Here is a 24,104-nt window from a genome sequence, read left to right as displayed (position 1 = left end):
TTTTGGAGTGAAGGTTAAATGAGATAAAACAGGTAAAACAATATAGTGCCTGGCACGTTATGTATACTCAGTAAATGCCAGCAATTTCTATTTCAATCCTAGCCCTCTGGTAGTGGTCCTTAGAGGACCACTGAATGACCTAGAGAGACATAGACCCAGCAGATGGGAGGGCAACGGGTAAACTTTACCTCTTTGACACTTTTAAACCTGAGAGTGGTTAAGAGATTGCAAGGTTAATTTGTAAAATTTTCCTGATTCTGCCCCCTAACCTCCTAGGACCTAAAAACCAGATGGTGAATAGGAAAAAATATCTATCTGCTATATTAGGATAGAGATACACTGTACATTTGTAAATGTGTGTGTAAGCCATCTTCTGTCGGGGGTCTCGGTAGGTGCATCCCTCTATCACTATCTATACTCATTCGCAAACATTTATTAAGCACCTCCTGTGTTCCTGTCATTAGGCATAGCAGCAGGTATGCCAATAAAGGCCTATACCAAGTGCCAGCGCTCTATCTCCTTTACGCGTTTATGTCATTTAGTCTCCACCAACTCTGAAGCGTACACTGTTGTCCTAACTTTTCAGACTAGGAGATGAGACACAAAAGGTTAAGCAATGTTTTGAAGTCACACTGCTAATTATTAATGATTTAGTCCTTGTTCTCATGGTGTTCACAGACTACAGAATAGACAGGGTTTGGGGGGTTGTTTTATTTTTTATTTTTTTGAATATTTTTAAACTTTATTAAATGTAATACTATCCAAAAACTGGCAAGCATCCAGGTAATCAGAAATTAGCTGGATACACAATTTTCATTTAAGCATCTGCAGTCTTGTAGTCACTGCCTCTTTCTGTGTCTCTAGCATTTCTGGCGTCTCATTGTTTGTCTATATAAGAAATATAATAGCTTCTTGTCCTAGTAATTTTGAGGGCTTTTAGTAGGTTAAACCAGAACTCTTTTAAAATCTATGAGAAATACTAATGTAATTCTGTTCTAAAAGAGAAGAAAACATAAAGTGTGCTAATTACAAGCATAAGTAGATTAACTGACAATTTTGTTAAAAGTGGTGTTAAGAAAGCTGAAATATTGTGCATTCCATTAGCAAAACACCAGCATATCCGATGTTTGTTAACAATAACAAAGATATAAAACATAATATGTGAGGGATTATTTAATGACTACCAAAACACCTAAAATTAAGTGCAATGCCTAGGAACATATGATTCAGAATGTTACTAATTAAATTGCAATCATATCAAGAATATTATTTTAACAAACATGTGAGCAGCATAATTTCCACATTCTGGATGTGATCATTGTTGACATAATGGGTGGGTCCAATGAGACTACATCTGGTTTTGGACTTTAAAATGTCAGTGGTACATATTTTAAGATGTAATATAAATATTGCCTTAAAGGAGATCATTCTCAAGAAACCACAGTCTTGCATGAAGGAAATACACCTGGAGTTGTAGAATATAGCTTCCTAGAGTTAAAAAGGATCTTGCAGTTTCCTCAGAATTTTAGGGTGGAGAATTTAAATCAACAAATACTAATAATCATCTGAGCATCTACTCTGTGTGGGCATCTATCTATACATGGGGCATAGATGCCTCTTCATAACATTTTTTTAAATTTTTTGTGTATTGTGTGCTTTTTCTCCTGCCATTTCTTCCCAATACACACACACACACACTAAAATATACTACAAGAAAAAGAATATTTTGAACTTCCAGCCAAGATGGAAGCATAGGTAGATACACTTTGCCTCCTCACACAACCAAAAGAAGGACAACAATGAATTTAAAATAAAAAAATAACCAGAACTGAGAGAAAATTGAACTGTATGGAAGTCTGACAACCAAGGAGTTAAAGAAGAACATTCATCCAGACTGATAGGAGGGGTAGAGCAGCTGGAGTGGAGAGGATGCCCAGCAAGGCAGCTGTGGGAGCCCTTGGAGGGGGGCGATTGGGCAGTGGCTGGCAGACCAGGCAGTCCCACATTTGCATGCAGATAAACCAGGAGGAACAACTGGGGAGCAAGACAGACCATGCAACCCAGGGTCCCAGCATGGAGAAATAAAGCCTCAAAACCTCTGATTGAAAAATTCTGTGGGGGTTGTGATGGCAGGAGAAATTCCCAGCCTCACAGGAAAGTTCATTGGAGAGACCCTCAGGGTCCTAGAATGTACACAAAACCACCCACCTGTGAATCAGCACCAGAAGGGCCCAATTTGATTGTTGGTAGTGGAGGAAGTGACTGAAAGGCAGCCGAGAGCTGAGCAAGCAGCGTTGTTCTCTCTCTGACCCCTCCCCCACATACAGTGTCACAACACAGTGACGTGAGTTGCCCCACTCTGGTGAATACCTAGGGCTATGCCCCTTACTACCTAATAGGTGTACCGGAACAAGGAAATATGGCCCAAATGAAAGAACAGAACAAAATTCCAAAAACAGAACTAAATGATGAAGAGATAGCCAACCTCTTAGATGCAGAATTCAAAACACTGATAATCAGGATGCTCACAGAATTGGTTGAGTATGGTCACAAAATAAAGGAAAATGTACGGGGAACCAACAGTGAAGGGAAGGAAACTGAGACTCAAATCAATGATTTGGAACAGAAGGAAGAAATAAACATTTGATCAGAACAAAATGAAGAAATAAGAACTCAAAAAAATGAGGAGAGGCTTAGGAACCTCCAGGACATCTTTAAATGTTCCAACAGCCGAATAATAGGGGTGCCAGGAGGAAAAGAGGAACCGCAAGAAATTAAAAACTTATTGGAAAAATAATGCAGGAGAACTTTCCCAATCTGGGAAAGGAAATAGACTTCCAGGAAGTCCAGGAAGCTCAGAGAGTCCCAAAGAAGCTGGACCCAAGGAGCACACCAAGTCACATCATAATTACATTATCCAAGATTAAAAATAAGGAGAGAATCTTAGAAGCAGCAAGAGAAAAGGAGAGAGTTATCTACAAAGGAGTTCCCATAAGACTCATCAGCTGATTTCTCAAGAGAAACCTTGAAGGCAAGAAGGGGCTGGAAAGAAGTATTCAAAGTCATGAAAGTCAAGGACATACATCCAAGATTACTTTATCCAGCAAAGCTATCACTTAGACTGGAAGGGCAGATAAAGTGCTTCCCAGACAAGGTAAAGCTAAAGAAGTTCATTATCACCAAACCATAATCACCTGACATGTTGAAAGGACTTATCCTAAGAACAAGAAGATGATCAAAAATATGAACAGTGAAATGACAACAAACTCACGACTACCAACAACTGAACCTAAACAAACACACAAAAAAACCTCTAAGCAAACAACTAGAACAGGAACAGAATCACAGAAATGGAGATCACATGGAGGAATATTAGCAGGAGATGGAGTGGGGAGAATGGGGAAAAAGGTACAGGGAATTAGAAGCATAAATGGTAGGTACAAAATAGACAGGTGGGAGTTAAGAATGGTATGGGAAATGGAGAAGCCAAAGAACTTATATGTACAACCCATGGACATGAACTAAGGGGTGGCAGTGCGGGTGGGAGGGAGGATGCAGGGCAGAGGGGAATAAAGAGGAGAAAAAAATGGGACAACTGTAATAGCATATACAATAATACATACTTTAAAAAAAAACATGTTTATAAAGTTCCACCCATAAGTCTAGAAGAGTTTTCAGCGAGTTTACACATGTAAACATTTACCACAATACCTGTGGCATTCAATAAATGCTAATAGTACTATTGAATATTTTTTAAAAGAATATTTTTGTCCTATCTTAGAATGTCCATATTTTGTGGTCAGTACACAATTGATAGATGAATAAATGGAACAAAAACAGTAAGACATAGCCTTCGCCCCTACAGGGTGGCAGCGCAATAGAAGAGAGTGCATTGAACTGGGAGTGCACACCTGGTTCTCTCCTTGGCTTGTCACCCTCAAGAAGAGGACCTTATTTTGCTCATGTGTAAAGCAATTGGACTATCTCTATTTTCTGTCAGGCTATGGAACCCCTCCCTGGCCAAAGACCAAATCAAACCCATCCTAATTTCATCAACTCTACAGCAAATTTCCTAAAATGAAGCATCAACTGGACATCCCCTAATACCCCTAAAGAAAGTTTATCAGATGCATTTGTCTTCATATCTGAGTGCACATGGTGGTCCCAACATTGCACCAGTGCCTTTCTCCTTTGGCTTGGGGCCCTGAGTCTGTCTCTTGGTGTAAGAGGCCTCTGTCTAGGCACTAGGGCAGGAGTTGGGGGGATTGTCTAGGACGTGGACGAGACCAGACAGCAAGGGAGGAAGGGCCAAGAAGAGGTGACAGTGTCCTCAGGGCCAGTGGACCTGGAGAGCAAAGGGCTGAAACAGTTTGTGTACACATCTGGAATGTGTTCTGAACAAGAGCCCAGCTGCAGGCAAGCAACACTCTGAGGCTGGAGAGTAAGGCCTGCGGAAGATGGAATAAGCAGCAGGATGAAAGGGTCTTTCTTTCCCCCTTTTTCCCCACAGACCACTTCCTCCTGTCTCTTTAATCTTGTCTCCCTCTTTCCGTGCATTTCCCCAGATGGAAAAACATCTCCTTCTCTTCCTTTATCTCTTCCTCTTTTCCCTTCAATTTTTCTTCACTCCTTCCTTTCATTCTTCCTCAAAAGTCTATAATATACATTTTGAATTGTTTTTATGTGTTAGACCAAATAGTACGTTCTATTTTCATTTTTTAAAAAAGAAATGAAATAATTTAAAATTTGTATTTTTTTCCTTTCTTAAAGAAAAGTGGCCCAAAGTTTGTTTTAAATTGTTCTGTGCACGCTCATTGCCCAAGATTATGTTTACCCTACAGGTCAAAGACCCCCAAAATAGATAGATTCCATACAAGACCTTTTGAACTCCTGCTTTCTACAGTTTTGTCCCCAAGAAGATTTGGTTTCTTTCTTTCTTGAATTCAGAGCAATATTATACAATTTGAGTCTATGGGCAAAAGTTAATGTCAGTGCAATTTGTGGAAGCTAGAATTTCACCCTGTCTTACACAGGACACCAGCCCAAGAACGCACATGCTGTATATAAAATAAACCATGTCTTTAGTAGGTGAAGGATTTGCCCATATGAAGGCAAGTGCCTCTTTCTCTGGTCACCTCAGTGTCTTAGAGGAAGAATTTAGGCTCCCCAAGGAAGGCCTGCAGATTGGCCTTTTGCATGGATTTCATGGGCTGTTTAGTTTGTGCAGTTATTTCTTAAAGAAAAAGATAGGATTAGGGTGCTCATGATCTCAGTTCCCAGACAAGCACTATAGCCTCATCCCAGACTAATGTGTCTTGTATATAATAATAGCTCCCTTTATTATGCCCATACTGTGTGATAATTATTATATACACTTATGTAATTTATTTCACTCACTGATTCTCTCAACTATTGTATATATGTGTGTGTGTGTGTATATATATATATATATACATATAATATGTAAGTGTCATTATTTCTACTTTAGAGATCAGGAAAATGAGGCTTGGAGAGGGCCAATAATTGACCCAAGTTAAATCGATGAGATGAGATGAGATTTTGACACAAGATCCCATGTTATTTCTACCACATTGTATTTATCATTTAAAATAATTGGCCTGTCATGTCCCTTCCTAACTTTAAGAGACTCCATGATCTCTGTGAAATCAACATTTTCATAAATTTCAAACAATATCCTGTTCATTGTCAGATTTTTTTTATTCAAGTTAGTTTTACTCTCCCCATATGTGCTCTTTCCAAGGAAATTTTCTCAGCTTATGCCTCAGAACCTTGCTTTCCACTATGGTTACTCACTTTGGATAGCAAATGCTTTATCTAGCTAAATCAGTCACCATACTATTAGTCATTCAAGTACGCAAAGCTGAGCACAGAGCACTGCCCATGGTAGATACTAAAAATGTGTGAAGAGGTGAATTGGATCTGGGGAATTCAGGGAGCGTGAGGAGTAACCAGCATGGATAAAATGAAGAGCGGAGACTGGTCTTTTCTGAGGAATTGGCTTGCCCGGTAGAATGTGGTCAGATTAGGAAAGAGGCTGAAAGCCACGCAAGTAGTTTAAACTTGATGTTTCAGGCAAGAGAAAGCCAATAAAGATATTTAATTAGCTGTGTGGCAATAAGAAAAGTGACATTTCAGAAAGATCCACCTCACAATATGGTGCAGGATGAACTACAGCTGGAAAGTGACTGGAACCAGATGCACCAGCCAATGAATGACAGAAAAATTCAAGCATGAGCTAATGATGGCTCAGACAGGGAGTCCAGGTAGAAACAGTAATGATGTCTCAACGGATAACATTTATCTGTTTAAATTACTTAGAGAGCTTAAGTGGTGCTGTAGTTGCTAATGTGTTTAACAATGAAAAAAACTGATATATTACACAATATTTTTTCTCAAATCCTTGCCATTTTTTCTCTCAATACACCGGAGCCATTATCTACTCGACAACATCCCAATAAATGACTTTGTTAAAAAGCTAATGCTTGGGAGAAAATTCCAGTTTTCATTACAAGTTTATTAACAGGCGCAGCTGTGGAGGGGCAGCTGGCATCAGAAGGCCTGGATTTTGATCCCAGGTCTACCAGTTAGAAGCTGTGTGGCTTTAAGCAATTTCTTTCACCATTCGGAACTTCAGGGTCCTCAGTTGTAAAACGAAGATTACAGTACCTTCTAATCTACAAAATAATGGCCACATTTAAATGAAAAATAAACATACATGAAAGTACTTCATGCACTTTACAGTGCAATGTGAGTGCAGAATTTTTTTGTACACTATTATATACGTAAATTGAAACTAAGGCATCTATTGGTATGATCATGTGATTTTTGTCTTAAAGGTTTAATCTCCAAAATATATAAAGAACTCACATGTCTCCACTCTAAGGAGACAAACAACCCAATTAAAAAATGGGCAAAGGATTTGAACAGACACTTCTCCAAGGAGGACATACAGAGGGTGCAGAGACATATGAAAGGATGCTCAGCATCACTAGCCATCAGAGAGATGCAAATTAAAACCACAATGAGATGCCACATCAAACCAGGCAGAGTGACCATCATAACTAAAGGAACAAACAACAAGTGTGGGAGAGGTTGTGGGGAAAAGGGAACCCTAGTGCACTGTTGGTGGGATTGTAGACTTGTACAACAACTATGGAAAACAGTATGGAATTTCCTCAGAAAACTAAAAATGGAACTGTCTTTCAACCCAATAATTCCACTGCTGTGATTATATCCTAAGAGCCCTGAAACACCAATCCAAAAGAAACCTATGCACTCCAATGTTTATAGCAGCACAATTTACAATAGCCAAGTGCTGGAAGCAACCTAAGTGCCCATCAGTAAATGAGTGGATGAAAAACTATGGTACATTTACATAGTGGAATACTATGCAGCAGAAAGAAAGAAGGAGCTTATACCCTTTGTGACAGCATGGATGGAACTGGAAAGCATTATGCTAAGTGAAATGAGCCAGGCGGTGAAAGACAAATACCATATGATCCCACTTTTAACAGGAACCTAATCAACAAAACAAACAAACAAGCAAAATATAACCAAAGACACTGAAATTGAGAAAAGGTTTACAGTGACCAGAGGGGAGAGGGGAGGGAATTTCAGGGGAAAAGGGTGAAGGTTTTGCAGGAACAATTCTAAAGGGTGCGTGGACAATAATGAGGGGGGGTGGAAGCAAGAGGGAGGTGGGGAGGGCTGGGGTGTTGGGCTGGGGTCAGGGGAAAAGGCAGAAAACTGTACTTGAACAACAATAAAAAATAAAATAAAATATTAAAAAACCCTAAGCTCTCACTCCTTCAAAATGAAACTTCATAAAAGATGTCTATAGTCACTCATTTCCTACAGGTTTTGGGGTGCACCCAGCAGCAGAAACTTGGAGGAAGTGGCATCAGGTGACATCAGAAATACTGTCAATCAAGAACAGGCCCCCAGGTAGGTCTGATGAATAGCAGCCATGACGCATGACAAACAGAAAACACACGAGGACTTGGGGAAGTGGGTTGGGTCTCAGGAAGGCCACGCACTGGGTCCTGGCATCTTGGAAGTTCAGGCCAGGGAGGATTTTCTGGAATGAATCCAAACCCCAATTTCAGAAAAACTTAGAAACAGAGAAACCAAGGCAAGAGCTTAGGCACAAAGACAAAAGCAGAGACAAAACCGTGCTACCAGAGATGGGTTACAAGAAAAAAATTTGGCATTAAGGAATAAGGCAACAATTTAGCTATGGAACCAGCAGTTAAGAGGTGAGCCATACAGCCATGAGAACCATACAAAGCTGAGCTGCCTGAGCTTCTGTGCTGGCCTAAGGTTCTGGATATTTCCCCTCTGCAGGCAAGGTTGATATGTTTTTAAACTTGAGTGCCGGAGGTTCTATTTATACCTATTAAATTTCATCTTGTTTTCTTTTGGCCCATCAGTCCAGCCTGTCAGTATCTTTTTGAATCTTGACACTGTCATCCAAGTAATTAGCTGTCGCTCCCAGCTTCATGTCATCTTCAGATTTGATGAGTGTGCCTTCCATGCTTTGCTGCTGGTTTTTTAAAAGTTTGATAGGGCCCTGTGGCACATCCCTAACAACTTCCTTGAGGAGATAGCCAGCTTCAAAGCCACTTCAGACACTCTCAGTGAGCCACATTTCTTCACCTTCCAGCAACTCTCAAACATCTTGCTAAAAGCCCACAACACTGAAAGTCTAGCTCTGCCCTCAATTTTCCACTCTCCACTCCCCTCTCACAGTTAGCTACCTCTGCACACCTGCTCACCTCCTCCCCCACTTCCTCTCACCTGCGATTTACAGTCACTATTTCTGCCAAGGTCCTCCCCTCACCCGGCACCTCTAATCTCCCCCAGGTCTTTTAATGCATTATTTTTCCTCTCTGTTTCCCACCTTCTCCCTTTTGCCAGCTTCTCCCTTAGCCTAACACGAGGATTCTCAAAGTTTTAGCATGCGTCAGAAACTCCTAGAAAGCTTGTGTGTGTAATAACAGGTTGCTGGAGACCAAGAATTTGCATTTCTAACAAATTCCCATGGTTCTAACATGTGGCCCTTGGAGCAGTAGCATCAACATACCTGGGAGCTGCTTACATATGCACATTCTCAGGCCCCACTTGGGACCTGGTGAATCCAAAATTAGGGGGCTAGATCAAGCCCAGCAGTCTGTATTTTAATCACTCATCCAGGGGAGTCTCTTGCAGGCTAAACAGAACATTACTGGCCAGGGAAATTTGAGTTCGGATCCCTGCTGTTTCCCTTCCTATCTGTGTACTAAGGTCACATGGCTTACTGTCCCTATTCCTCAATAGTTTAATCTATAAACCGGGAATGATAATACCCCCCTCTGTGAATGGTAATGAAGATTAAAGAAGATAATGTAGGTAAAATGCTGGCTCAGCGCAATGTCTAACTATTCAATCAATGGAAGCAGCACGTATTTGCTTCATCTATTAGTAAAATCCTGTATCTCTATCATCATATAAAAACAAAAGTCCTTCCCTCTATCCCATGTCACACTTTAACCTTCACAGCAAAGCCCATAAAAATCTCAACTCTCATTCTCCACTTTCTTCCATCTCATCGCTCCTTAGGTTGCCACAGTTGGCTTCTGTCCTCAACACTTCGCTATGGTGGCCTTGCTAAGATCATCAGTGTTCAAGTTCTGAAGGGAGTGGACTCCGCAGGTGTCATTTTTCTAATCTCTGTCTCCTTTGTTTCAGGACACTCTCACTTCCCTTGGGGTTTTTTGTTTGTTTGTTTGATTTTTGGGGTTTTTTGGCTGTTGTCAGTTTTTTTTATTTTTATTGTTATTCAATTACAGTTGTCTGCCTTTTCTCCCCATCCCTCCACCCCACCCCAGTCGAACCCACCTCCCTTTCCCACCTCCACCCTCCCCCTTGATTTTGTCCATGTGTCCATCATAGTAGTTCCTGTAATCCCCTCTCCCCACTGTCCTCTTCCCACTCCCCCCTGGCTATTGTTAGATTGTTCTTAACTTCAATGTCTCTGGTTATATTTTGTTTGCTTTTTTCTTCTGTTTTACATAGCTACTTTTTCATGATGCTGCTCCTATCTTCCTGCTAATTCTGTCTCAGCCTTTTTAACTGGGTCCTCCCCCCATTAACAGCCTTTCGCTGTTCACAGTTGTCTTTTGTTTCTTCTTGCCCATGACCACGGCTTTGCCTACCACCTATCTACCTTCCCAGACAAGAGCCCTCTGGAGCCCCAGACATCTCCAAATGACAACTAGATAACCCAACTCAGAAGATCCGTGGCCCCTCAAAGTCAGCACAACCCCAAGAACAAACTCACTGTGCTCCTCCACATCTGTTTCTCCTTCTCAATTCCTTATGTTCCCAGATAGACTGGGAGCTCTTGCAGTCAGAGTCAGGGGCAGACTACTGATTAACTGGCCTCAGAGCCAGTTAAACTCTTAATAATGTGTGTATTTATTGAATGCATGAATCAACAAAGTGAATTGCCATATTATCTAGTAACTTTCATAAAAAGAAATTTAAAATTCTCATAGGAAAAAAGGAAATGAACTACTTTCTAAACTCACAGTTGTTCGGAGATATCACTTCTTCTAGAGCTTGATTTTAAATTGACCAGTATTTAGTGCCTGAAATATGCCTTTCCCCATTATTAATAACTAGAATACTTACCTGTTCAAGACTCTGGATACTTCTCTTTATAAATCGTTCAAAATTACCAAGAATAGTTTCATAATCAACCAGTAAGCACTTTAATTCTACTAGAATCTGCTTTACCCAGAGACTCAATTACCTTTCAGCAGTTAAGTGTGTTCTCACTATTGCTTATTGGGGTTTCTGTTCCTTTTTAACTTTGTTTGTTCTGCTGTTTTTAGTTTGAAGATCATTCTCCCTAATAGAAAAAACAGAGGTGAAATCAAAGTTGAGGAGTTTTGTTCTCTTGGTCATTTAGCCTTACACCACCCATCCCAACTCCATCAAGCCTTTACCCCTGCCTGATTCTTTAATTCAAAAATATAGTTTCCAGTGTACTTTTTAATCATCCTTAGCATTTCATCATGACGACATTAGACTTGCTGATTATATTCTTACATTTTTAGCCACTTTAGGAATAATCATTACTGGCAATGAGCCTATCCTTCAATCTTCTGTATCCTGGCCAAAAGAGATCAGGGTGAAGAGATGAAATGGGGTAGGTAGGGAGCCAGGCTGAGAATAGAGCAGGTGTCCCCTGCCCGGGGGAGGTCCAAGTAGTACAAGCAGCACAGATATCAGACGGACACAAATTCTGAGCATCAGATCTCAGTTACCAGAAAAGGCAAGCCCTGGGCTAGCCAGATGTCTCCTGCTGAACCAGGCAGTCAAGTATTTTAGCTTTTCAAATTTGTTGTTATTTTAATTTCAGATTTGCCTTATCTTAATTCCAGATTGGTATTTAATCAGCAGTGGTTTGGAACATTTCAGCTTTTAGTTTCTTACGAAGTTAAGTATTTAATGATCTGTAAACAAACACTTGAGATGCTACTTAAAGGGCCTCTAATCCCTCTGTACTTTGTTAAATGAATGAATTCACTCCTGAATGTATCTTCTGATTTTCATTCCGCTACTAGTATGGAAAAAAAAAAAACCCTGCGTCTGGGGGTGCTGGAGGTTAAATATTTTGTGCTTTTTATTCCCCATTCTAGCTGGGAATAGTCTTTTCGTGGACAATCCTTGGCCATCACACCTGGGAGGTAAAGTGAAGGGAGGGGAAATGAAAGCAGGGAGGTGCAAGTATAGGGTTAGGAATACACAAGGGCTTTGAGGGAGGAGAACCTGTGTAAGTACAGATTAAAATCTAAAAGAAACTCCAAGAAGAAATTACAGGAATGAGGGAGATTTAAACACACAGGTGATTTTATAGGCAAAAGGGAATTAAAAGCCAGAGGAAAGAAAACAAGCAAGGGAAATGGACCAAAGGTGAGTAGGGAAGACAAGGCTGTGATAAAACAACTGCCCATTACCTACACTCACTTCGGATTCCAAGAATGAGATCGATATTCTGCAAGTTGTAATGCCTGGAGTACATCCTTCTGAAATATGCACTGACCCCTGAGACCTCCCTACTACTTTAGACAATTTAATTTTATCCATCGTAAGGAAAAGAACCATGTCTTACAGGACTGTCAGATTTTCTTCTTTTTTTTTCTTCTTCCTCTTCTTTTTCTTTTTTGGTAGCCACTCATGCCTTTTTGGTCCCTTCTAGAATCTCATGTTTGGGGATTATAGTTTTTGAAAAATCTGCCTCTCCCTAGACGTTAAAGTTCTTTCCCCTGGCTATTACATGTATCATAGTGTAGTCACTTCCACTTTAGCAAATAATCTTCCCTTGTTCATCAGACTTAGGTCCAGAGCAGCAGTTCCCCTTTTTCAGTTCTAAGAAATCAAACTGTCAGAAGGGCAAGTCAACTATTCTCAGATGTTCTTCTTCCAAGTTATTGCCATCATTGTCTCATATTTGAAAATCTGTCATGATGAGATTTCAGCCACCATCCTCCAAAATGTGTCCATCTAATTCTAACCTGAGGTCATAGAAGTAGAAACAGATCCACACTTCCAGGCTGACTGTGATCACAGAAGCCATCACCGTGCAGGCAACGCCACCAAGAAGCATTCTTGGTCTGCCTAACTGCCATGGTGTGGAAGGTGAAACTGGGCAGGTATCTTAAGACAAGGTCACCAGTGTTAAGTTCTAGCCTGAAGCAATGGGAAAGGCAGAAGTCACAGGGAAAGCAAAACTGGAGGTGATGAGGCAAGTAAAGACCCCAACTGCCTGGAGGGGAGTGTGCAAAACATCAAATGTGAGCTGCTTCCCAAACGGTGGGAGCTGACATTGAAGTGTGGAGCTAAGAGTTCATTAAAAAATAATAATATATATATATATATATACAAAAACTGCTTGAGCAACCCAGTAGAGCTTGTTTGATCCAGGAGGGATTTGTGCAGTTGTGTTATTTTACAGGTTCATGAAAGCAGCATCTCATCTGTTCACTCACTAGTCCATCCTTGGGGCCTAGCACAGACACTGGCATACAGTAAGTGCTCAAGAAATTAGTAGTGAGCCAATCAAATAATCGTGTTTTCAACTTAAAAAAAAAAAAATAAACCAGCATAGTTGTGGTGCAAGGTGATTAGAACTGATTTCAAGGGCCCATGTGAAGGTGGAGATTATCATGAAGTGCTGAATCCAGCCATTTGGCCAGGGTCTGTCCTCTGTCAGAGTTACATCAATTACTAATCCTCTTGCAGTTTCAATACTGCTAAACAACTTCTGCTTCTACAGATGAGAGAAACAGTTCTAGGTACTTTTACTGTAGCACTTTGCCATAGACATCTTTGCCACAAGTATTTTGGACATATAACTAACTGGCCATAAGGCAATTTTGCCATAAAAAAGATACGATTATGACAAAAAAGAGGGACATTAAAAGGGACACAACGAAACAGGAAAAAATGAATAACAAAATTGAAAAGACTTTTTTAATGTGTGTAGATACATGCCAATACCGCACAAATAACTGATCGCGTGCTGTGGATTGTGCCTAAGCACTTGTCTTCTTCCTACGGGAAATGTGCGTCCAACTCCGCACCTGCCAAGAGGGCCCTTGGCTTCTCTTTCTCCTCCCCGTGCAGTGTGTATCCAAATAAGAAAACAGCTCTGCGGCAAATCATCCTCATCTGGAAGGAATGCTAACCAGTCTAAGACTACCACCACATCTACTTGTTATTCTATAGACCATTATGAGGGCTGGCTAAGATTTATGTGTAATTTAAAAATGAAAGTAACTGAGAACTTTGTCAATAGAGATATGAAACCAACCAAAGAAAAGAAAACCCAACTGTCAACCAGTTATTTTCTCTTGTTTTACAACAAAATTGCCATACAGCCAATTAATTATGTGGTGAAAATGTTTACTGCAAAAATACCATGACAAAGATGTCTACAGCAAAGACGCCATGGCAAAAATATCGAACCTACATTTCATATAAGTATAAATCAATTACCCACTTCAATTACTTTTTTGAAAGATTTTTTCCTAAACAAAATTAATCTGAAACCTTAAATAATTCTGTTAAATGTGTTTTCACCTTGGTTTAAAATTGTTATTAGTAGGAGCCTTCTGAAAGGCATTAATTGGCTTTTTGAAAAATTTGTGTGCTGCAAAAATGAATGGACTTCATACCTATCTGAACTGTATAATTATTTAAGTTCACCAATTCCAAGCTACAATTCCTATCACAGTAATAACCCTACTACCATCACTTACGTTGAAGTCTGCCCAATGGGTTAAAAAGATTTCTGCTTATCATAACACTGCAGAGTAAGATGTTTTCATTTGATAATCTTTGCAGCAACAGAATACAAATAGCCAACTCTTTGTGACTTTAAAATGTTGTGAATTTTTGAACCCCACTTCTGTAAAAAACATTGAACACTTTCTGTGCTGGTTGCCCAATCCTGACAGCCACCCTCCTCTGCCCTGCAGCTGAGCACGGTGGGCACCTAGTAAACCACCAGAAGGTATCGCAAAGGGTGAGCGCTCAAGAAGTCATTTCCCATGGATGGATGAGCTTTTCTGGGGTTCTCTCCTGATGTTGACTTGCTTTGGGGATGATTATCTGGTGGATAATCATGTCTTTGATGTGGAGAAAGCTGAGCACAAGGGAAGGTCATGAAAAGCAGGAAATGGGGAGCAGCACCTCGGTTCAATCTTTCTCAGATTGTCGCTGAGACACAAGCCACGGAGGCTGCATTTGAGTGGATGATAATAAAAGCTAAATGCATGGGAATCATTCCGAAATGTTGTACTTTATAGAGTGAAAGGAAAGAGGACTTAAAATGGGTCTTAAGTAAGTGAGTGAGAAACCTCCTCTCTCTAAACCTCTTTCTTTCCAGGTACCCATAAAATGCTAGAATTCTACACTTAGCACACACACACTCATGACCATGATTGGAACAAAGAAGAGTAAAAGCATCTTATTTTCTTTACCAAATCCCTTTCCCTTATTTTTAGCCCTTGGGGCTGTGGCTGGTTATGGGATTGGGCAGTTAGCATGCTACCGAATGAGGAACGAATAGAAGTAAACTCTGATGCTAAGCAAAGGTGAAGGTTACCCATGAATGCAGGACATATGATCAAATGGGAACAATCATCCTAGATATGGTATGATTCTGACACCAATTCCAATACGTAGAGGCTTTCCCATACCACCAGGCAATTCTTGGATACCAGCTGAGTGTCCTATAATTCAACTCAATTCAGACACTATATACCTGGAGGTTGCATCAGATCCCACAGGTCAAGGACTCAGTCCTACAAGACCACCTTCCACTTAGAGGCCAATTGCAAGTTGCCTATGTTACTTATGCTTCTGACCTACCAGCTATAGATCAGGGAGGGGTTCCAACAACCCCCTCCTTGGGTTTGATTACTTTCCTAGAGTTTAATTAGTTGCCTCATAGAACCTAGAAAAATACTTTACCTATTTCCAGATTACCAGTTTATTATACAAGAATATAACTCAGGAACAGCCAGAGGAAGAGACCCATAGGGCAAAGTGTGGAGAAAAGGCACAGAACTCCCACCCAACCTCCCAGTGTATCCATCTCCCTGCATCTCCACCAACCCTCAAGCTCTCTGAACCTGGTCTTTTGAGGGGTTTTTTATGGAGGCTTCTTTATGGAGACACAATTAAATCACAGATCATTGGTGACTGAATTCACTCTCCAGTCCTTTTACCCTTCCTGAGGGGCTTGAGGGAGGTATTGAAAGTTCCAACCCTCTAATCACATGATTGGTTCCACTGGCAACCAGCCTCCATTCTTAGGTCACCTAGGGGCTTTCCTAAAATCATTTCACTAACATAATGAAATGCACCTGGATCACTTTCTAGACTTAGAAAATTCCAAAAGTTTTAGGAACTATGTGCCAGGAAGGGGGATAAAGACCAAATATGTATTTCTTACTATAAATCACAATACACATATGGACATGCTGGAAAGCAAGAGGAGCTCTAACGCACTATGAGCAAGGTCAGGTAGGAAAAAATGGGATCTGAAGCTGGAAGTCTATCTAAAAGAATGAGAACAGACAAGACAGACAGAGCGAGTTCAGGACACTGAACCTTCAGAGTGTCACCTGACACAGTGCTACAAGAAAAGGGCATGCAATCCATGTGTGCTGTCTTGGGCAGGAGGTTGGGGTGGGGGCGGTTAAAGGGCATCATGCTTGTTAAGACATTTTTAGGACCATACTCCCAGTTCTTTATATGCCGACATCATAACATAAGCACTTAGTGTGTGTGTGTGTGTGTGTGTGTATTGAGAAGTTTATTTCTACCTGGTCCCTTAGGATTCACAACAGCTACTACTTGAGCATAAGGTAAGACCCAGCGTTGGGCTGAAATAAATGCTGTTCTTCATATCAGTAATTCATGCTCAGAGAACGTGTGTTGTTACCGAGAGCAGAAAAGTGAGCTAAATAAAGGCTCTTTTTCTATAGGGTTTATGACATTTGAAGAATTATGTAGGTTATTGTTAATGTCAAATAAGAACCCTCTAACAAAATAAGAAAAATGCTCTGAGGGGACCTGAATTACACATATGTGGCATATGCCCCTATCTGCTTAACCAACGCGAGTCACAGGGAAGGGATATGTGGACATAAAACAGGAAACAGGAAACAAACAGAACCATTTATAACACATAAAAAATGGGAGGCAAGAAAGCTGGCATGCGTGAGGTGTAGAAAAAGAATACATTTGTACCTAATGCCTCTGGTGAGTTGTTCAAGAACACCTCACCCTTGGAGGAGGATTCCCTTTAATTCCGTCAAGGCTGGTGTCTGCATGGGTGATGTGCCAAGTAATTGTCCGGTCTCAAGTTCACAGTGTTGTGAGGCTATTTTAAAGATGAATGGGAACATAAAACATATTTTGTCCTATTTTCCACTTTAACTCTGTCTCTGGAACAAAACTTGTACTTGAAATGAAACAGAGAAATGTGATCTTTATGAGTTACAGAGGTGGTTTCTTTTCCTTCACACCACTGACAGTAGAACAAAAACATTTAGAGAAAGACAGCCCAATGTCATGGAAGTGTGTGTGCCTTTGTTCTCTCCGTGGTACACCAGGGATTTATGGAACAGCCCCCCAACCAAAAACAGGACTCCATTTAGGCTCTACCATCACACTCCAGTGCTCTTCAACAGCTAAAAGAGTTTTGCATTTCTTCCCATAGGAACTATAAACTCAAAAAGAAAGATTCTTCTGCAGCACACTCTATCAATAAATTGTACCCGTTGTACTTTCTGAAATAGTTACTTCTTAAAAATGTATGCTAAGAAAAAGTTAACAGGAAAAAAAAAGAGGCCCTCCACTTACGAATTGCTCTTTTTTATTCATACGGCTTATTCACACCGCCCCAGGACCAGGCAAATCATCATAATCTTCCTCACAGAGATACACAATCCCACCTAAGAATTACTGTTTTCCTAAACCAGTGAAAAAAGCCAAGTGTTCATTAGATGCTGAGATAAATCATCTGTATTGCTCACATGTGCACCCTGGCAATTCCTTCTGAATTTCAAGGTTATTAATAATTTCCAAACTCAAGTTGGTGCTTGTATTTTAATATAGATTATTTGTACTCCTCTGCTGGTGTCATTTCTTTTGATTTAATCATTATCTCGTACAGGCTGGCACTAGTCCATTCAGTACACTCATGGGAACCAAGCCATCATCCCACATAAGAATATCAATTATGTTTTGAAAGCTTACAATTTGACTCATGCAGAAACCACTGCACATGCATCATGGTGCTTTCATAAAGGCTCTTTTATTTACTCTAAACAGTATTGTTCCTTTCACTGTTTGGTCACATAGCAACTGTTTAACCTTCTTACGTCTTTTCAAGAAATCTTAAAGAACAAAAAGGAAATTCTGACCTCAAGAACATTTTTTTCCTTATAAAAACCAGCTCCTGTATGAATAGCTGAAAGGAGGCAAAGCTTCAAAGCCTCAGCCCGAAGTGCCATAAATACTGAACTGGAGAGATGGCTTTCAACCTGGTCTGATCGATCAGCAAAGGCAAGGCACTCTCCGCCAGCTTATGTCTTCTTCACAAGTTTTCTCCTCGTGCTTATACAAAAAGGATACTGAGCCATAATTTCTAGTAGATTTCCTGCTTCAGGCCTCTTAGCGGGATTCTTACAGTAGAAGCTGGACACACACTCACACATTCACTCACACACACTCACACCCTCACACACTGCCCCACTCCTTCACTCAGGATTATCAGGACTCAGCCCTGAGCCAGCTCTGCTCCTCGCACTGCTGATTTCTGGAAGCAGAGAGAGACTCACATAAGCCCAACATCTGCCCCCACCATCAGAAAGGAAAGTGCCTGCCTTTCTCTACCCCTTTTTAATAGGTCCATCATGAACTATGTCCAACCCCTCTGCTCAAGCCCTCTGATCCTATAGACCAACCACTTGCATCCTCTCCATACCCATGAGCTAACCCAGCAGCACCAGCACACAGATGCGCAGGTGCCTGCACACACACACTCACAGCAACTTCAGGCCAGCCACCCTTCCACCTACAAGACCACATACCCTGTGACGGAGACAGCAACAAGGATGCAAAATCACTTCACCTCCCCAAACCAAGCCCAAGGCCCTGAGTTCAGAGGAACTGGTACATGTTGCTGCCTGGGGGCTACCGTGCAGGAGCCAGAGCCCCGTGCTTCTCCAGACACATAGTCATCGAGAAATCATGAGCACAGCTGGACAGTAGAGAGTACAGATGAACAATCGCAGTACAGTTGAAAACTGCTCTGTGCAGCCGATTATCCAGAGTACCATGCTCTGCCAGGGTCAGTGTGGTAGAGAGAAGCTGTCAGCCCAAGCCGTTCTTCTAGGATCCGAGGATGGGCTATGTCACCTCATGTACAAAACTCCTCATTAAAAATGGCCCAAACCAGAAACTGTATCACACATGAGAGAAGACCCTCAGAATGTTCGTTCATAACCCCATCCTTGGTGGTCTACAGTGCAGGTTTGCCTGGATCTGCTTGCTGTACCTCTGAGGATGAATTTTGAAACATGGTCAAATGGTTTTGGTCATTTACTCACACTTTAACTCTTCAAAATAAACAAATGAATTATCTTTGTGAATAGTTCTTCAATGTGCATTTTTTTAAATTTAAGAATTGACCTCATATATTTCGTCAAGCTTTTTCACTTACACATTTTATTAAATATTATTTGATAATAATTTTTATAATTAAATATTCTTTGATAACTTTTTGGCATTTATTATTTTAATTAAGCATTAAACACTCAGGTCTAATTGGGGACAAACTTATCTATGGCATGGATCTGATAAAGCCTGGGGAAGCCTAGGGCCCCCCTTGCATCATGGAGACTTTTTTTTTCTGTTCTGTTATCAATATTTAATATATGGATTTGTTCATTGTCACTGATGCTTTCCAGTTCTTGGAAATTTATGTAATGGTCTTTATTAAGCCTAGGTGTGCTACTGTCTGGCTGATTGTGAAATATTATTTACCTCATTTGTAAAAATATACAATTCTTTACTAATGCAGAACTACAGCCACATTTGTTGTTAGAATCCCCATATAATTCTCATGATTATTCAATTCTAATTTTTAGGCTAACAGAGCATGAGCAGAGCTTATAATCTTTAGCATCCTTTCTCTTATAATCTTGTGAAGACACTTGTCAAGAGAAAAGTGCAACAGGACATCGGTCACACAACAGATGTTTTGATACAAAATGAAAGGTTGTTGACTGTCACTGGCCGTTACCTGCAGACTGGGAGCAATTATAGGTTAAGACTACGCCCCCAAGCTGGTAGCTCTCACACAGAACCTTCTCTTTAGCACCACCATCAGACTTAGGATCTGTTCAAAACTCCCTGAAAGATCAAACTGTAATTTAAACACTTTAAAAAGTGTATGATAATGAAATAAAAACCCACCTTACAATGATTTGAAAGCACATTCTGCAGCTAAAGAAAGAAAAATATCCCTCCCATACATTGATGACATACCTTCATTGTCATGAATTAATGGCCGCAATAATTACCTTGTTTAGCTGTCTGATGATTTGTAGAAATATTAGATTATGATCAATAATTCTGATAGTAAAAATCATTGTTTTGGTAGTTATTCCCTGGTTCAATCAGTTTATATTTAACAATTCCATCTAATAAATCCTCCCTGTGGTTACTTAGCACCTTGGCAGTTTCAGTGAGAAGCTCTTTCGGCAAACCAGATGTTTCCTGGGAAAACTACTAAAAACTCCCTGTGACTGACAGACAATTGGAAACTCCTTTGAAAATATTCCAGGGTATATCATACCCACCACGTTCTATAGTGTAGAGCTTTGAAACATTGATAATTCATTTGTTTTTGTAAATGGGTGTAGAGGGGTTCTCTAAAGAAAATTCTACACCCCATCCAAGGATCTTTTGAGTCATCTCAGTAGTGAATTGACATGGCCATCCACTCAGGCATGAGTTCTAGTGAGATTGTAATAGCATCAGCAAAAATTAGACTGGCTGATAATGGAGGAAGATGAGGTCAGGAGAGATTTCTAGAGAATGTGACCCCTGATAGGATTCTGAAGAACAAATGGGCTGGACCTTAATAGGAGAAAGGGAGGAAAGGTGCTCCAGACAGAGGGAACAGCATGTGGAAACAGAACTTGCATATTGTTGAGAATGGGAGAAATGAGGGTGCCAGAAACGGGAAGTATGGTGGGGAATGAGGTTATAGCACACAAGACAAGCCATGAAAGACATTGCGCATTAAACCAAAATGCCTGATCTTTATTCCGAAGAACATAAGAGCTCATTCAAGGATTTTAAAAGCAGGAATGTGACATCATATGATTTGCCTTCTAGAAAGATTACTGAGGCGACAGTGTGGAGAATGAGAGTGGGTGAGACTGTAGGCAGAGGACAGTTCAGAAGCTATTGAAGCAACACCAAGGTGAAAGGGCACAGGGAGGTAGTGACACTGAGAATGCACAGAAATAGAGGGATGCAAAGGTATTTAGCAAATAGGATTAACAGGACAGATGGAAGATAAAGAAAAAGAGAACAGAATTAAGAAGAGTACTCAGGTTCCTGGTGTGGGACATTACATGAAAAGTCGTGCCAGTTTTGGAAATCTGGAATCCTAGGATAAAATCAGAATCTTATACCAAGATAACAAATTTGACTAGGAACATGTTGAATTTGAAGTGCAGGTAAGATACCCAGGTAGAGCTATCATATCAGCAATTGGATTACATGAACAAGAAGGTTGTGAAAGACATCAGGACTACAAGTACAGATTTGAGAATCATCAATGCATAAGTGGCAAAGGTAGGCCATTGGTTTAAAGGAGGTCGCCCAGGGTAAGTGAATAGTGATGAGGCAGAGAGCCAGGGGTGGAGATCACTGCCCACCGGAAAAGCACCAGTAACCTTCACTGTATCCGCTGCACTGGAGTATTGGGGCAGGAGGCTCACAGCAATGAGTTAAGAAGTGAGTGGCAAGTACTGAGGCTGTCAAAACTTTGAATTTCAGTACCACCAATGCAGAAGTGTGGGGGACAGTGCGCTCCTTATCAGGGGGTTTAGTCATCAGTAAGAAAGCTAGGAATCTAGAATGAAGTCAGTAAAATAACTGATGTAATCGGAGGCTGGATTAAAGAAGTGCTGTATCTGGAACAAAAAAAAAAATTCACAGATGGAGTATTATACTCAATTCTGGGCATCACACCTTAAATTCCAGATTATTAATGGACTTGAAGTTCGAAGATTTGTTCCTCCTTTCCATAACTACTGCAACAAATGAAGAAAAGATGCCAGGGATTAAGTCAAAAGAAAAACCAGAAACCTGAACTTATTATTAGGACAAGTGTTGGGCTCTCTACAAAAACGGCAGAAAATGGTGGCGCCTCCTCCCTCTCCACAGTCTAAGTTAAAAACAGCCAGGCTTACAAAGGTATGGCTGACCTGGCACACTCATCCAGGAGTTACGAAAGTTGGAAATTAAAGCAAAATCGTGGAATTTCCTGGGGCCTTCTAGAACACAGGCTCCATTCTGACCTCCATGTGCTCACTTCCTAGTGAAAGAGACAGAATAGAGCCTGCTTATCACCTTTGAGATTAAGTAATCCTAGTCATTGTGAGAACCTTGGCTCAAAGGTTGTGATTCTCAACAACCAGGTTATTTTTAATATATTTTATAGGTTATGCTATTACAGTTGTCCCAATTTTCCCCCTTTGACCCTCTCAACCCAGTACCCTCCTTCTCTCCACCAATCCCCACCTTAGTTCATATCGATGGGTCGTGCATGTAAGTTCTTTGGCTTCTCCATTTCCTATACTATTCTTGACATCTCCCTGTCTATTTTGTACCTACCAATTATGCTTCTTAATCCTTGCACTTTTTCTCCTATCCTCTCCCTTCCCTCCAGCCCCCCTCCAGCTAATATCCCCTCTCTGCCCACCTCCAGCTGATATCCCTCCAAATGATCTCCATATCCATGATGCTGTTCCTATTCTGGTTGTTCGCTTAGTTTGTTTTTTATAGATTCAGGTGTTCATAGTTGTGAATTTGTTGCCCTTTTAATATTCATAGTTTTGATCTCCTTCTTTTTCTAAAATAAGTCCCTTTAACATTTCATGTAATAATGGCTTGGTGATGATGAACTCCTTTAGCTTTCCCTTGTCTGAGAAACACATTATCTGCTCTTCTATTCTAAATGGTAGCTTTGCTGGATACAGTAATCTAGGTTGTAGGCCCTTGCTTTTCATCACTTTAAATACTTCTTACCACTCCTTTCTACCCTGCAAAGTTGATTTTGAGAAATGAGCTGACAGTCTTATGGGAATTCCTTTGTAGGTCATTCTCTGCTTTTCCCTTGCTGCTTTTCAGATTCTGTCTTTATCTTTAACCCTTGGCATTTTAATTATGATGTGTCTTGGTGTGGTCCTCTTTGGGACTTTCTGTGCTTCCTGGACTTGTACGTCTATTTCCTTCACCAAATTTGGGGAGTTTTATTTCATTATTTTTCCAAATAAGTTTTCATTTTCTTGCTCTTCCACTTCTCTTTCTGGCACCCCTATGATTCAGATGTTGGTACGTTTAAAATTGTCCAGAGGTCCTAAGCCTATCCTCATGTTTTTTTTTCAATTTTTTTTTCTTCCTGCTGTTCTGATTGAATGCTTTTTACTTCCTTGTATTCCAAATCATTAATTTGATTCTCTACTTCACCTTCTCCACTGATGGTTCCCTGTAGATTTTCTTTATTTCACTTAGTGTAACCTACATTTCTTCCCTTATGTTTTTGCCATACTCAGTGAGTTCTTTGAGCATCTTGATCACCAGCATTTTGAACTCCGAATCTGACAGGTTGGCTATCTCCATTTCATTTAGTTCTTTTTCTGTTGTTGTTTTTTTTTTTTTCTGTTCTTTCATTTGGGCCATATTTCTTTGTCTCCTCAATTTGGAAGCCTCCCTGTACTGGTTTCTGTGTACTAGGTAAAGCTGCTTTGCCTCCCTGTCTTAGAAAAGGCACCTGTAAATTGTGTGGGGTAGAGCCTTAGGTAGTCACCAGGGTGGGGCAACTTGCTTCACTGCTCTGTGGCTCTGTGTGGGTAGGGGGAGGGCTCAGAGAGGGGAATATGCCACTGCCTGGCTTCTGGAGGTTTGCCTGACACTTGCCCCATTTCCAGTCACTTCACCCACTTCCCATATGCAACTGGCACCCTTTCAGCTGTTGCCCTGGTGGTGAACCCCAGAGTGGATGAGTTTGTGTACGTTATAAGTCTCTGCAGCCTTTTAAATAGACTTTCCTGAAAACCTGGCAGTTTATTCTGCCACCCCAACCCCCACTGTTTTTTACAGCTAAAAGTTATGAGGATTCAACTTGCTGATTCTGGAACCCTGGGCTGTGCAGTCTGGCCTGGGGCTGGGATTGCTCTCTCCCAAAGTATCCCTCCCAATTTTTATTTATCACATGTAAG

At 40.7% G+C, this 24,104-nt stretch overlaps 1 long non-coding RNA gene across 1 annotated transcript in view; it reads left to right on the top strand.

Annotated features, from left to right (window-relative positions):
- LOC123478896 (uncharacterized) overlaps positions 1-24,104 on the top strand; it is a 40,906-nt gene that overhangs the window by 6,604 nt on the left and 10,198 nt on the right. Inside the window, exon 2 of the long non-coding RNA XR_006654301.2 lies at positions 7,879-7,965. This is a non-coding gene — a long non-coding RNA (uncharacterized lncRNA). The remainder of the gene's footprint in view (positions 1-7,878; positions 7,966-24,104) is intronic.

This window comes from Desmodus rotundus, chromosome 11, assembly GCF_022682495.2.
Source record: "Desmodus rotundus isolate HL8 chromosome 11, HLdesRot8A.1, whole genome shotgun sequence".
Taxonomy (NCBI): Eukaryota; Metazoa; Chordata; class Mammalia; order Chiroptera; family Phyllostomidae; genus Desmodus; species Desmodus rotundus.
This window is presented reverse-complemented; position numbering and strand designations above follow the sequence as displayed.